Here is a 16,393-nt window from a genome sequence, read left to right as displayed (position 1 = left end):
GCAAAGAAACAGACCTGAGGACCAGTGGAACAGATTAGAAGATGAAGACACAAGTCAAGACACACTCAGCCACCTCATCTTCGACAAAGGAGCCAAACACCCTCACTGGAGGAAAGATAGCCTCTTTAATAAATGGTGCTAGAAAAATTGGGTTTCAACTTGCCAAAGATTAAAACTAGACCTATATCTCTCACCATGCACTAAACTAAAATCAAAATGGATTGAAGATCTAAATATTAAAACAGAAACATTGAACTGGCTGGAACAGAGTTCAGATAGAACTCTTGAAGACATTGGTATAGGAAATGTCTTTATGAACAAAACCTCAGTTGCCCGTGAACTAGCACAAACAATCAACAAGTGGGATCTCTTCTTATTAAAAAGGTTCTGCACAGCAAGGAAGCTACCAACAGTGTGTAGAGACAACCCACAATGTGGGAAAAAAATCTTCACCTGCTGTTCCTCAGACAAAGGTCTACTACCTAGAATCTATAAAGAACTTTAAAAAAAAGAAGTAGAAATAGCAAATAAACATGAAAAAATGTTCAACATCACTGGTCATTCGAGGGGTGAAAATGAAAACAACGCTGAAATTCCACCTCACCCCAGAAAGAATGGCTGCTATCAAGAAATCAACCAATAACAAATGCTGGTGGGGCTGTGGGGGAAGAGGAATGCTGCTCCACTGCTGGTGGGAGTATAGACTGGTGCAACCACTGTGGAAATCAGTATGGAGATACCTCAAAGAACTAGCACTGCAAGTCTCATTTGACCCAGCTATTCCCCTGCTGGGTATCTTCCCCAAAGAATTAAAAGAATCCTACCACAATGATATATGTGCACCCATGTTCATAGCAGCACAATTTGTAATAGGTAAAATTTCGAAGCAGCCCAATTGCCCATAAACTGGAGAATGGATAAAGACAATGTGGTTTTTTAATAAAATGGAGTACTGCTCAGCCGTAAAAAGTGAGAAATTAGAGACATTTATAGCTAAATGGATGCACATGGAGGCAATACTCTTAAGTGAAATAAACAGGACACACATGTGTATTTACCTTATAGTTTCTCTAGTGTGAGAAACTGAAAGTGTAAATAAGGCCTAAAAGGTTTGATAGATAATGTAAAATAGGAAGAAAAGGGCAAAGGGGAAGGGGAAAGTGGGAGGGATAGGGGAAAGGAAAGAAAGGAGTGGAAAAAATATGAGAAAATGAAAAAATGGAAACAAAGTCTTTATAAATAGGGAGGGATGGAGGGGTTGAAGAGAGGGCAGGGGAAGGGGAAGGGGGAAAAATAAGAACCAAGAGAGATTATGTAAAGGTGCAAATTTCCAATGATTAATGTCATTGTATTGTACACCTAAAATGTACCAATAAAATAAAATTTTTTAAAAAAATCCTCTTCTCCTATCTCTAAGCTCTCCCTCTCTACTGGCTCTTCCCATTTAAAACAAAAACAAAAACAAAAAAAGTGCCGGGGATTTAGCTCAGTGGTTTTGCCTCCTGCTGTGCAAGCACAAGGGCCCAAGTTTGATCCCCAGTACCAAAAAATTATAAATAAATTAAAAAATTAAAAAACATTTGTTTAACAAAACAAACTACTAGAAGTCAGATCTGGGAGTATGTAGAAAATGGTTTTATTATAGGGATGGCAGTGTTGGTTCAACATTGGAAGATCTCCTCCCATAAGTTATCATTTTAGCAGAGGAAAGGAAAAAGCCACATGATCCTGTTAGTAGTTGCAGAAAAAGTATTGGACTAAATTCTACAGCTATTCATAGTAAAAGCTATCAGGAGACTAGAAGTAGAACAGAACCTTCTCAACAGATTAAAGACATGTACTCCATACTTCCAGCAAAAATGCTTTATATAAATGGAAAAGATACAATGCTTTCTCCCTAAGGTAGGGAACAAGGGCAAATATGCCTACTCTTCATCTGTCAATTAAACTTTGAAACACAGGCCCAAACCAAAATAGTCTGGCAATAAAAATACACAATTAGCATATGATTGGCAAGGTAGAAATAAAATCTTTATATGTAAATAAAATGATCATCTACAGAGAAAATACTAAGAAATCTCTAGGAGCCCCTAGAACTTGTTATTTGAATTTAGCAGGGTTAGAAAACATAAGTTATATATAAAAATTCAGGTCTGTGTATACTTGGTATAAATGAAGAACTGGATATTGAAATTTAAAAGTTATATAGGAGTACAAAGGACCTAGTAAAGTAGAAAGAAAAAAAACAGTGTTGGAAGACATTTAGTACCTAATTTTAAGACTTCCTCTAAAGCTACAGTAATCAAGGCAGTGTTGGTGTAAGGAAAGACATATAGGTCATTGGAATAAAACAGAGAATCTAGAAATAAAACCACACATATATGGTCCACTGAGTTTTGAAAGATTATTTAACATTAATATTTTATAGAACATAAACTCAATTCAAGAGCAGAGGAAAAGATAGTGTTTTCAGCAAATGGTACTAGAACACCTGGTATCTGTAAGTAAAAAATTAACCTCAACCCTTTACTTCCATACATAAAAATAACGAAAAGATCTATGAACCTAAATATGAAAGACTAAAACTATAAAACTTTAAGAAGAAATTATAAGGGAAAATGTTCATGAATTTAGGGTAGGTAAGAATTTCCTAGGATACAAAATCATGATGTATAAAAGAAAGAAATTGATGAATGAGATTCCATCAAAATTTAGAACTTTAAATGACATTGTTAAGAAAATTAAAAGTAGTCTTTAAACAGACCATATTTATAATACATATAATCTAAGTCCAGAATATCTTAAAAACTCTTACAGCTCATTAATAGACAACCCAATTAAAAAATAGACATAAGAAGATGATAAATAGCCAATACAGATACATATTGACTTATCATTGTCATGACTTTTTCTTTTTGTTGGATTCTCCCTCTTCTTTTTAAATTTACATATTTATTGGTACATTTTAGGTATACAATACATTTACATTTATCATTGGGTGCTTGTACCTGCACATGATGTATCTTAGTTCTTATTTTTCCCCTATTACCTATGTGCCCTTCACCCCTTCCACCCTTCCCTATTTACGTAGACTTTGTTTCCATTTTTTTTTCTTTCTCATAATTTTTCCTTTCCTTTCTTCCCTTTCCCCTTCCCCTCCTGCCATCCCTACACCCTTGGACCTGTTCCTATTTTGGAAACAGCCCAAGTGCCCATCAACTGGAAACTGGATAAAGAAGATGTGTGTTTTTAATAAAATGGAGTACTACTCAGCTATAAAGAATGAGAAACTAGAGACATTTATAGCTGGATTCCTCTTTGCATTTAATTTCTTGTCACACCCCATGGATTAATTCTGCTGGGCTTCCTAGGGTTGTGATCCTCATTGTATTTTCCTAGGATATTGTCTAAAATTTTTTGGAGTGCTGCTTTGGTATTCATGAAGTTCCTAAGGTGCTCTTTGTCATGAAAGTATCTTATTTCTCCATCAATGTTGAAAGATAGTTTTGCAGGGTACATCAATCTGGGTTGGAGGCTGTTTTCCTTTAGGGCTTGAAATACATCACTCCCAGCTCTTCTTGCCTTGAGGGTTTGCACTGAGAAGTATGCTGTGATTCTGATGGGTTTTCCTTTGTATGTGATTTGTTTCTTTTCTCTAACTGCTTGTAGAATTTTATTCTTCTGTTGGATTTCTGGAATCCTAACTATTATATGCCTATGTGTAGATTTTTTTTGATTAAGGCTAGCTAGAGTCCTATATGCCTCACTTATCTGTATGTCAAGTTCTTTTCCCCTGCTTGGGAAGTTTTCTGCCATCACTTCTGTGAACAGTTTTTTTATGTCATCTGCACTCTCTTCTGTTTCTTCATTGACTCCAATCAGTCTTATGTTCTTTGTATCATATAGCAGCTACTGGGTTAATTTCTCATGGTCCCTTACTATTTTAAAGTAATTTTTCTTTTCCTGGTCACTAATTGCAATCTTATCTTCTATGTTTGAAATTCTGTCCTCACACTGGCTCATTCTGCTGTGTAAGCTTTCAATGGAGTTTTTAATCTCCTGGAAATCTGTTTGTATCTGTTTTCTGGATTCCATTTGTTTCCTATGTTGGAATTCCATCATGTTCCTCAGTTCCTCTATTTTTTTATCTAGACTTATTAATCATGGCTTGCACTATGTGCACAATCTCTGCTGTTATCTGAGAAATTATTTCTGATTTCATTTTTTCCAGATTCTCTTTTGTTGCCAGTTCAGGGAGTCCAGGTGGTTAAGTATCAGAGTGTTCCATCTCATTTCCCTTTGCGGTTGCTTTAGGTGATCTGAAAGTCTGGTTTTCAGACTTGTTTATGTGTCTTCTCAATTTTGACTGGGGGGGGGGTGTTCTTGCACCCTCATGGCTCACCTCCTGTGCACTGAGGGGGGTGATATGGTGGCCCTGAAGCCTCCTCCTGGGTGCTGGGAGCAGCTCACCTCCTGTGCACTGTGGGAGGGGCCTCATTTCTATTTTTGTTGTTGTTAATGTTTTTGGTTTAATTCCTGGCCTGATGCTTGTAGATTGCTTATTGTGAATATCTTTATTGCCAATATTTAGAACCCTTAGGGAATGACTACTTCTCAGGTGTCTTCTAGGTATAGCCAGTCTTTGGGTTTTGAGTCTGTAATGACCCTTAGGCAATATCAGTCTTGGTATACCAGGAAAAATGACTAGAACTATCATGTCAACTTGGCCAAAGTAATACTATCAGCATCAATAGTAGCATCAAACACAGCTTAGAAAATGATAAATTGTGGTAATTATTTATCTGTCAACCTCAACTGCATAAACTAGACTTGTGGTTCTATATCAAAATCTAGGACCAAGCAGAAATATGTTTGAAGTAAATAAGACCTTAAGTATAGCATGTTTACTTTCCAGGAAAAGACTCAGAAGGAGTCTTTTTGTCGGGGGTGGGGGGATAGAAAAATAGAAGGAGGGGGAAAGGTTAGAAGTAGGGCTAAAGAACACAGAAAGATTATGTAAACTTTGGGACACTGCTGAAGACAGGAAGAAAAGATAAGGAAGGAACAAAAGCAAGAACAAACTACGCAGAACAAACTAATGGTAACTTGAGAACTAGAAACTATTCACACTTTTATAGAAATAAGAACAATCAAGAAAAAACAAAATGGGAAAAATAGGAATAAGAAAGGAGAGAAATGAAGAAGAGGAAGAAAGGAGTAGAAAAGAGAAGAGATAAAAAGAAAGAAAGAAAAAAAGTCCCCCTCAAGGTGTGTCTGTGCTGTCCCTCGTAGACAACATGGACAGCAGCATGCAGATCCAAGTCACTGAATCTGAGTGAGACAGCTACAGTCACTGGGATTCAGGCTGGTTTCTGGTTGCAAGGCCAGAATTGAGCTCCCTGGCCTTCTGTGGGTTTGAACTCTGCACAGTTCTGCTGCAGGTTTGAGACGGCCCATCCCTAGAGCAAGTCTGTGTTCCAGCTAATCTCAACCACTCACCAACTGCTGTAGTCTACTGTGGCTTTATTACAATGGCTATCTTCACTCTCCTGGTGGGCTTCAATTCTCAGTAACAAGCCTCAGAGAGGCCTCTCTGTTTCTCACTACTCTGGCATCTTCCTGAGCTCAGAACAATGGTCTTTCTGCTCTTTTCCATTGTCTGGATCTGGTTGTTGCTCTTTCAGGCTGTCCCTCCACTGAATGGCACACAGGCCTGGTGGCCCTGGCTGCTAAATGGTGCCCCCAGCCTTTTAAAAAATATTTTGAATCAGAGTCTTGCTAAGTCACCCAGGCTGGACTTAAATCGGCAATCCTCCTATCTCAGGCCCCAAGAGTGCTTGGGATTACAGATGTGTACCACCATGCCTGGCTTCCTGCTTGTACTTTAAAACCCCACTGTCTTCCTTCCAGCCTTTGAATCCTCCCAGATTCCCCATTCCAAATTAATTCCCTCTCCTTTGAACTCCCTTACTTTGCTGTTGTGCCTATTTGGTTGCCTATTTTTCTTTTCCTAGCCAGTCAGCTGATGATGAGGACCATGCCTAATTCTTCTCCATGTCTGCAGACCTGTGGATGCACAGGGGCTCTTTGTGAATGGCTACTGCAGGAATGAACAGTACAAGGTCATGTGACTGCATCCCCTACAGCCAATGTCAGATAAGTCACTGGGCATGGTGCAGTCAGCCTAGATGATGACCCTATGCACAGGCCTGCAGAGAAGAGGAATTGGCAACACCTCCAGGCACCTGGGGCTGGCAGTTGTTCTGCTCTGTCCCACCTGTGCAAACTGTAATGGAGCTTCCCCTCCCTTCCCAGATTCTTAATGGTCCAGGTGTGACCCCTCAGGTGAGAAAACTGGCCTCCTTAGTCTCTGACTCCTTGAGGTCCACTGTTGAAGACTCCAGACATTGTGATAACTCTTACCTCTTTAAGAGGGGAACAAAGCAATTTTACTGGAGAGTCTTTACAGGCACTGTCTATAACACTGCCTACATCTGTTTGGCTCAGCCTGTTGCATCCCTGTGCTAACAAGAAAAAGAGACAGCTGGGCCGGGGATTTAGCTCAGTGGTTTTGCTGCCTGCTGCACAAGCACAAGGACCCAAGTTCAATCCCCGGTACCGAAAAAGAAAGAGAGAGAGAGAGAGAGACAGAGAGAAGGAAGGAAGGAAGGAAGGAAGGAAGGAAGGAAGGAAGGAAAGAAAGACAGGGAGAGAGAGGGAGAGAAAGAAAGAAAGAAAGAAAGAAAGAAAGAAAGAAAGAAAGAAAGAAAGAAAGAAAGAAAGAAAAAGGAAGGAAGAAAAGACAGAAAAAAAGAACGAAAAAGAGACAGTATGAGCCTCCAAGAGTCACACAGCTTTGCTTCCCAGCTGACCCCTGGCTGCTCACTCTCGGCTCCTGGTCCCCAGATACAGTCCCAGCCCTGTCATTCATCCAGCACCAGCCTCCACTCAGCTGTGTCCTCACAGTTCCCTCCCTGCCCCTGTTGTTTCCGGGCATCCCTCTTGAGAAGGAAATCACACCACCATGCCGGCAGAGTTGCACCACCAGCTCACACCTTCATCCAAACCTGAGACCCAACACTGGACCATCACCAGCTATTGCCTGGCTTAGCCTGCTCCCTTTCATGCCCCACACTGTATTCATTGGCCAGGATGACCATAACAAAGTGCCACACACTGGATGCCTTACACCAGAAACATATCCCCTCACACTTCTGGAGGTGGGAGTGTGAGACTATGGTGTGATCAGTGTTGGTTTCCTCAGGGCCTCTCTCCTTGGCTTATAGATAGCCATCTTCTTCCTGCTCTCCATATTGTCTTTGCTGTGCGAGTCGGTGTCCTAATCTTCTCATCTAAGGACCCCAGTCATACTGGACCAGAGTCCACCCTAATGACTTCATTTTACCTTATTACCTCCTTGAAGACAGTATCTCCAAACACAGTGACATTCTGGGGTATCTGGATGCAGGAATTCAACATACGAATTTGGGAGGGGGCACAATTCAACCATTACATGAACCTGCACCACTGGCCACTGCCCAGCTTCCATGGGCTGGCTCACAGACTGGTTAAACTGAGGCCATGCTGTGGCAATTTGTTTGACTCTGCATCTTTATACCTTCCCAACAGGTTCCTCCCAAGGGCTCCTCCTCCTCCAGTAGGCCCCCCATGGCTTGCCCTTCTCTCCTTGGGGTCTGCCTGACTCTGCATACCTCCTTTTTCTCCTCAGTCTTCAGTCTCTCCCAGGTCAGCCTTTTCCTCTGTGCTGGGTCATGGCCAGGGTCCTCCCTTTCCCTTCCCATGTAGATCCTCTGCTGACCATGTCTGCCCTTCCACCTCTCCTTCCCTTCAAGCCAGGCTTTGAAAATGATTACTTGATTTTTTTTTACTCAACTTCATCCCAGATTCTCCTTGACCACTGTAACCTGCCTTCCGTTCCCACCACCTCCCTTAAGCTGCACACAGAGTCAACATCAAACATCTAGTTTTGCAAAATCATTGGACACTTCTGATTCCTCGTCTAATTGATATCACTAGCTGACATCGTTGTTTATTATTATTTCATTTAATCCTCACACAGCCCTACAACTTATTATTCCATTCTGCAGATAAGACAAGTAAGAAAGGGGCAAGTATTTTTGTTTGTTTGTTTGTTTTTTGAATCAGGGTCTTGAGATGTAGTTCAGGCTGATCTTGAACTCACTATGTAGCCCAGGCTGGCCTCAAACTCAGCAATCCTCCTGCCTCAACCTCTGAAGTGCTGGGATGACAGGTCTGTGCCACCATGGTTGGCCAGCCACACAACTCTTAATGGCAGCCTGGACCACTTCCTTAGGCTGCTGTAGGGCTGATGGTCCCTTTGCATCTGAGTTCTGAGACCCTGAACTTCCTTGGCTTCTGTGGAGCAACTCTCCCTGGGATCTTTCTTCTATTTGCTGACCATTCTTGCAGGTGCATTGCTCTTCTGCCTGTTCTTTAAATACTGGTGAGTCCTCGGGGTTCTGCAAAGCCCTCTTCTTGCCTTATTGCCAAGGACTTTCTCTCACTTGCAGCTACCCCTATGAAGATGATTCTCAAATATCCAAGTGGTGGTGTCACCAGGTAAATGTCCAAAGAACACCTCACATTTATCAAGACCCAAAGTGAAGCCACCCTGTCCTCTCCGCTGCTCTTCCTGCTGTATTCCAACTCTTTATTAATGGCAGCACCAGCTACCCAAACACTGTGCCCTCATCCTAACTCCTCAGTTCTAGGTAAAACCAGTGTAAACCAGTGCTTCTGGTTTTACCTCCTCAATATTTTTTAAATCAACCTTCTTCTCTCTAGTCCTCACTCCACCATCCTAGTTCAGCCCTTTTATCTTAATGGCTTACTGGCAACGTCTTATTCTTCCCTGGTTTCCTGCCTCCAGTCTGGCACCACCACACCAGCACTCTTTGGCCACTGCCTCACATCACTTAGAAGTGTTAACCCCAACTTAAAAGCTTTCCCTCTCAAAATACATGAACTTCCGTGTTTGCCAGACAAGATTTGTCTTTCTCTATCTCAAACCTTATATTTGGTTTCCCTGCTCAACATTCCTCTCTACCTACACACACACACACACACACACACACACACACACACACACACCTCCTCTATACATTCCTCCCTCCAGGAAGACTTTCCTGAACACAGAGGCCAAACAAGCACCATAACTATGTCTTTTCATAGAAATCCACGCCTCTTACACTGCATTTCAATAATCAGTTTAGTCTTCAACTTTCAGCTCTTAAATTCTGTGTTATCCTTATTGCCTGGTAACTTGTCTGACAACAGGAGGCATTTTCCAAATATTTGAGCCAAACTTGCCTTGGCTTTAGAGGGATTCTATACCAACCTCTATTCCTTTCAAAATTACTACTCTCACTTGTACATACACGGAAAACTGATTTTTACACAGGTGCAGAGGAAAAAGTAATCTTTTCAGCAAATTGTGATGACATAATTGAATATACTTTATGTTAAAGAAAATGAAACTTTAAAAGCTGTCTCATACCATATATAAAAATAAAAACAAAATAGACCATAGACACAGATAAAACCTAAAACTTCTACAAGGAAATCTTTATGACCTTGAATTAGACAAAGATGTCTTAGCTTTGACACTAAAAGCACAACTTGTGAAGTGAAAAATGGTAAACTGAACATCAAAATTAGAAATGCCTGCTCTTCAATGGTACAGTTAGGAGAATGAACAAGACAAGTCACAGACTGGGAGAGAATATTACATGCAAAGCATATACTAGATAAAGGACTTGAATCCAGAATACATAAAGAACTTTCAACACATTCTCAATGGGGTTGTAATTTATATGTCTCACTGCCAGGCAGCTCTGAACTATGGGTAGTATATGCATTACTGTTCCATAGGACAGCATGGGACAATCTCATTGGATGATACAAGCCATCAGATGGAACAGTCATGCATGTACCACTGGTGGTTCAAGCTGGCAGGTACATGTTAAGATTCATAAGAAAACAACCCAATTTAAATGAGCAAAAGATTCTAATAGACAAGTCAGTTACTCTTCAACAACCACAGCCTGATGCCAACCAACCAATGCTCTACCCCACCACCCCAGTCTCCTATGATGGCCTTTCCCCAGTATGGCACAGCAAACTCAACTTCAGGCTTAATGCCTAAGCTCATGGAGAGACCATTCTAAAAGGCCTCCAGTCCATTTTTCAGGAGCAGGGGATGGTGGACTCAGTGCACACTTGGCAGGGCCATGACTACTGAGCAACTTACATAAATAAAAATGGCAGCTTTGCAATTTGTGAATTTATCCACATGGATTGATGTTGTTGGACCTTCAGAGTTACAACAGTGATGTTCAGGGCAAAGAAAAAATTGACAGCCTTTTAGACAAAGCAGAAGGATGAAAGAATTGAATCAAGACAGTACTAGGTGGGTGAGGCAATTACCACCCATAATTTGAGGGACCAGTGACACAGATAATGGCCCACTGCTCTTGAGCTCCTGGTTGAGTATGACACAAAGTGGTATATAATGAAAAGTCACCCTATCAGAACATTAAAATTCTACATAGTTTGGAAATATTCTTATCCTTAGTTGGGACGTTAATCTGGCTGAGTGATTTGGCCTATCCCTGAAGTCATAATGAGCAGTAGCAAAGACGATTACACTGGCAAAGATGTACTGAAACTGGGAGGCAGATATTAAGTGAAATGGTCAAAGTGAAACCAAAGATGGTCACTATGGTAGAGAATGATTAAGTAGTAATTGGTGGATTTAAGAAATACATGCAAAGAACTTATGGTGATGTCTTAGATGACCTTAAAGGAGACTGCTTTCAGGTTCTAGTAAAAGAATGTATTCCAAGACAAAAGAAGCATGCCAAAGAAGGAAGGGCATTTGATTATGTGACTAATGACCTGACAGTTGTTCCAATCTCCATATCTGCAGGAATAGATTTCACATGGGAGTTTCTCAGGCTGACTCCTGATCTCTTGATGAAAGTATCAAAACAGGATTGAAAATATTTTACACAGGGGAGCTGTATTAATTTGACAGAAGGACTGTTGCTCTATGAAGAATAGCTCAGAGGCCTGTATTGTCTTATGCAATCGTCAAACAAGATCATCTGTGTCCCTTCAAACTTGGGATTGTGGATATTTTACACTTTTTGAGAGAAATCTAAACTTTGAACATGAATATCCCCTAATCATGTGTTCTGCAAATAGCCTTCCTCCATATGCTCTACATGACATCTAAACAAGCCAGGCAACTGGTTGTGGATTCCTTAAAGTTTTCTCTTTTTTAAGTTACTATCTTTCATTTTTAAAACACATGAAATATATATACATATATATATATATACACATACGTACATATATATGCAAGGATGTTATTTTTTAAGTCAACTGAAGGACAAATGATCCAGGACAGCCAAGACTCTAAAATGCACTGACCCACTAGGATTTGATTTTTGTTAATTTTGTTTCTGTATGAAATATTTGGTTTTGATTTGGTTTGGGTTTAATCAATTGTAAATTTGGATGTATGGAGGAATTAACATCATTATTGTGTTCTAGAAGGAAGTTTCTGATGGTGTTTCTTTCCTCTAAATCTGAGTTAAATATTAAAAATTGGATACTAATTTTAAAAGTTATATAAGTGAGTGGCAAATAAGCAAGTGGAACACCTGCTGAACATCATTAGTTACTGGGGAAATGCAAAGTACTACCATAATGAGATATCACTACAAACCTATTAGAATGGCTGAAATTAAAGCCTTGGGTGCACCAAGTATTGGTGAGGATGCAGAGAAACTAAAATACTCATACGCCCAGTTCTTCCCTAACTGCTCTCTTGCCTCTACATCTGTATAAGCCCAGACCTAGTCCTCAGTCCATCTGCTCTTCATTGTGTGCTCTTTCCCTTAAAGAGCTCAGTAATTCTCAATTATCAGCTCCAACCAAATAATGCCAGAATCCCTAGCTCCAGGTCCAATTTTCATCCAATCATCTGACTCCTATTTCTGACTGCTACTAGGAAATGAACCCTTGGAGGTCCTTCCACACCCTATGTCCCAAACAAAACCCAATATCTTTTTATAGAAACAGGGGCTCTGACTTTCCCAGCTTCAATGAATAGCACAATTGCCCATATGCAATCCTCAGGCAAAGCTGTGTTTCCCTCACCCCATCCCTTCACCATTCCATCTATTCCATCATCAAGAAATTCTAGGGATATGCTTCTCACTCACTGCCTGCTTTCTGCTCCCACTGCTGCCATCCCTCTATTCTACATTTCCTTAACCAGTCTCCTGCCTCAGTTGCTCTCATACCAATGTAGCTATTCCCCACTGAAGATCCACCTGCCTGGCCCCTAGATCTTCAACACTTGGATCCCTTTCCAGGCTCACATTCTGCTGGATTCTATGGCCATTTTATACCTAGGTCATCCTTGTTGAACACCAACAGAGCGTATTTCTTTACCCCGTGTTTTTTGTCCAGGTTGTCCCTTTTTCCTGGAAATATTTCAGCTCTTCTGTACCCACATCTGAATCCTATGTAAATAACATCTCTTTCTCATGTTCCTCTTCCATCCTAAACCTAGGCAAGAACTGAACTGCTCCAGGGCCATGGATTTCACCCTTCTCAAATCCTTTGAAGCATTTGTTGTCTGTACCATTCATTTAGAACTTAATCCTGAACTTTGTAAGTGAAATATTCAGTTCATTCATTCATTCCATCTTCCTTTGTTTATTAATTTATCAAACACCTGTTAACCATCTGCCTTAATAAAGGCACTAGATATACAGAAAGGGATAGGATGTGTTCATGCTTTCAAAGTATCCAGAGGAGGACATAGTCACATAAACAAATAGCTAATATAAATATAAGCAATATGGTATCAATAATGATAATACTTTATGCTCCTACCATGAACCAGGTGTTTGTGCACTGGGAAATCCCAAGTAAGAAAGGGATTGGTTCTCAAGGATGTCCTGGCGGGGGGGGGGGGCAGACATTTACTGTGTAATGAAGCAAGTGGTTTCAGAGAGAGAATCATACAGTTTTAAGGAGGCATGGCAAAGGAAACCCAAACTCTCCAGGGCAGCAGGGGAATTTGCCTTCATGCATTTATCTAACACATATATTTTAAGTGCCTGTCATTTATCAGGCTTCACAGAAGAAGCAGCCTTGAGGAAAGCCAGTGACAATCCCAGGGAGACAGGGAAGTAAAATGGCAACAGTGAGTTCCATGGGCAGAGCCCTCAAGGTATCAGCAAGCCTGGGGTGGCTGGCAGGGGAGGTTGGGTGGGAGAACAGGAGCCAGAGCAAGAAGGATTTTGTGTGTTTTTCTAAGCAATTGGGTAGGTACTGTGACGGTAATGAGGGTCAACTGGAAGACTTTCAATAGGCCATGGTATCATAAGGTTTGTCTTTTAGAGCAATCACTCTTGTAGATACACTTGAGAGAGACTAGACATATGAACTAGGAAGCTCCAGGGGGCTAATTCAATAATCTAGGAAAGAAAAGTGAGGCAGGTAGGGAGGTGCAGGGCAAGAAGGATCAAAGACAGATCCAAGTGTGACTGATGTGCTGGAATCAATAGGGGGCAGCCTGTGGAGGGTAGGGGTGAGATGAGATGGGCTCCTGGCTTTCATTGTATTTAGATGATGATGTCACTGCCCAGAATAAAGAATAAGGGTGATATAGATGAGGGTTGTTCCTTTCTATTTTTTGAAGAATGGTGAAATGATAATTTGGGTATAGTATTTGTTACTTTTGAGACATACTGTTTGGTAACTGGCAAAATTACTGGCCTGGCTTTCCAAAAAACAGTCAAGGTTAGAGAGAGATCTGTGAGTCCTCGGGATGAAGGCTGTAATGACAATTTGGATCCAGCATTGGATGGAGAGCAGAGGAGAGGAGGAACAAGGTTAAGACCCTGGAGATTCAATGCTTAGGGACTGTGTAGGTAAGAGACTCAGAAGCAGTGTTAGGTCAGGGAATCTGAGGAGAACAGAAGTTAAATAAAATAAACACTGAGGACTTTTTTGTAAGGTCTGGTAATTAGGAGGTCCCTGGAAACACTGGCAGAGGTGGAGATAATACTTAGATGACATCAGGTGGAAGAGTAGTGAGGAGTGAATGAAGAGTCAAGTAGCAGTCTTAGATGGGACAGAGCATGACTAGAACAGTAGGTAGAATGAGTCACACTGTCTAAGGAAGAACTTTTGAATTAAAAGGAGAGGGGCTCAGAAGGAGGAGCCAGTGAGGAAGGGGAGCTCATCATGTCAGAACAGAGAGGGCATGCTCTGAATAAACTCTGTAAAAAGGAAGACATAGAAAAAGCCTGGAGCGCAGGTACAGATCCACCCAGGATGAGAGAAGGGACAGCTCCTTCTCTGAGATGGCAGGGCAGAAGCAAAGGAGCCAAAGACAGCTCAACCACTGTGGAAACTTTCTCCTCTTTCTTCCTGTTAATAGTTCAGTGCCCCAAGTTTTAACTGGTTGCACGGTTTTCCAACCATAGATTACATTTATCAGCATCCCCTGAGCTCAGGGAAGCCAGGGGCTGAACTGGGCTAGCAAATGTGAGTGAAAGTGTCTAGAACATCCAGTTCATTCTGTGCCTTAGACGTTCCTTTTCCCTTTCTTTACTGTCTGGAAATGGTGGCAACAGGAACATATGGAAGTTACACATTGATGATGACAATACTGCTTGTCACTCCCCATTCTCAGGCTACCACTTACCCTATCTTATGTGTGTGAGAAATACACTTCTACTCTGAGTGGCTGTGTTTTCAGATCTCTTTGTTACAGTGGCTCAGACTATATTCCAATTCAGTGTTACCCAACAGAAATAGAATGCAAGCCATCTAGGTCTTTTAAATGTTCTGCTAGCCACACTGAAAAAGGTCAAAAGAAATATGGAGATTATAAAATTAAAACAAATTTTCCAAATAGTATTATGTTAACATTTAATCAATACAAAAATCATTAACATATTTATAGTATTTTTTCAGACTAAAACTTCAAACTCTAGTGTGTATTTTACATTTAAAACATGTCTCCATTAGGATACTTATGGCAAAAAAATACCAAAACAAACAAAAAACAGAAATAAAAACAAACAGAAAATAAAAAGTGTTGGCAAGGATGGCCGGGAATTTAGCTCAGTGGTTCTGGCGCCTGCCTTGCAAGCACAAAGTCCTGAGTTCAATCCCCAGTACCAAAAAAAGAAAAAAAAATGTTAGCAAGGAATGGAGAATTGGAAGACATGCACTGCTGGTAGGATTGTCAAATGGTACAGTCACTATGAAAAACAGTATGGTAGCTGGGGATTTAGCTCAGTGGTTCTGCCACCTGTCTGATAAGCGTAAGGTCCTGAGTTTGATCCCCGGTACCAAAAAACAAAACAACAACAACAAAAAAAAACCAGTATGGTGGCTCCAAAAAAAAAAGAATTACTATGTGACCCAGCAATGGCATCGATGGGTATACATGCAAAGGAATCAAAGCAGGGTTTCAAACTAATATAAGTAGAATCATACAGGATTTGTCTTTTTGAGACTGGCTTATTTCATTTAGCATAATGATCTCAGGGTATATTCTTGTTAATGGCAGCATTAGTCACAAAAGTCAAAAAGTAGAAGCAGTCCAATGTTCATCTCCAAATGACTGGACAAAAAATATACACAAACAATGAAATATTATACAATGTTACAAAGGAAGAAAGTCTTGACACATGCTAAAAGGTGGATGAACCTTGAGATCATTATACTAAGTGAAATAAGCCAATCTCAAAATGACAAACATTGTGTTATTCCACTTATATGATGGACATACAACAATCAAATTCAAGAGACAGAAAGTAGGATAGTGGCTTTCAGAGGCTTGGAGTCAGGAGCAATGGGAAGATAGTTTTAATGGTATGATGCTTCAGTTTTTCAAGGTAAGGGATAAGATGGTGGTATGGTGTTGGTAGCACAACATAAATGTTATTTAATACTACTGAATTGTTCACTTAAAAACAAGATGGCAAATTTTGTTATGTGTACTTTATAGCAATTAAAAATAATTTTAAAATTTAAAATATATTCCTTGATGTTTGCAAAGTTTTCATACACCTTACTCATTTCTATCTTTCCATAATATAGAATATAACAGTAAAATAGTATCATTCCCACTTTATAGATTAGTATTTAGAAGCCTAGAACATGTCAAGGACACATAATGGATGTGTTGAGGGATTAGAACTAAAAATTCAGATCTTTTCCTCTTCTACCAATATTCTGTCTAGTATATCATATATCATTATGTTCTGTAGAGTAAATCATCTTTTATGTGCTAAGAATATTACTAGCTGGCTAG

At 40.3% G+C, this 16,393-nt stretch overlaps 1 protein-coding gene and 1 pseudogene across 1 annotated transcript in view; one reads left to right on the top strand and one right to left on the bottom strand.

Annotated features, from left to right (window-relative positions):
* Grik4 (glutamate ionotropic receptor kainate type subunit 4) overlaps positions 1-16,393 on the bottom strand; it is a 436,311-nt gene that overhangs the window by 165,320 nt on the left and 254,598 nt on the right. The gene's annotated exons all lie outside the window — the stretch shown is intronic.
* LOC101701976 (spermine synthase pseudogene) lies at positions 10,226-11,211 on the top strand (annotated as a pseudogene).

This window comes from Heterocephalus glaber, unplaced genomic scaffold (genome assembly GCF_053883595.1).
Source record: "Heterocephalus glaber isolate CG9 unplaced genomic scaffold, H.glaber_assembly_v1.0 deba00001431, whole genome shotgun sequence".
NCBI classification, from domain to species: domain Eukaryota; kingdom Metazoa; phylum Chordata; class Mammalia; order Rodentia; family Bathyergidae; genus Heterocephalus; species Heterocephalus glaber.
Note: the sequence above shows the minus strand (reverse complement) of the source record. Positions and strands in the feature narration are given on the sequence as shown.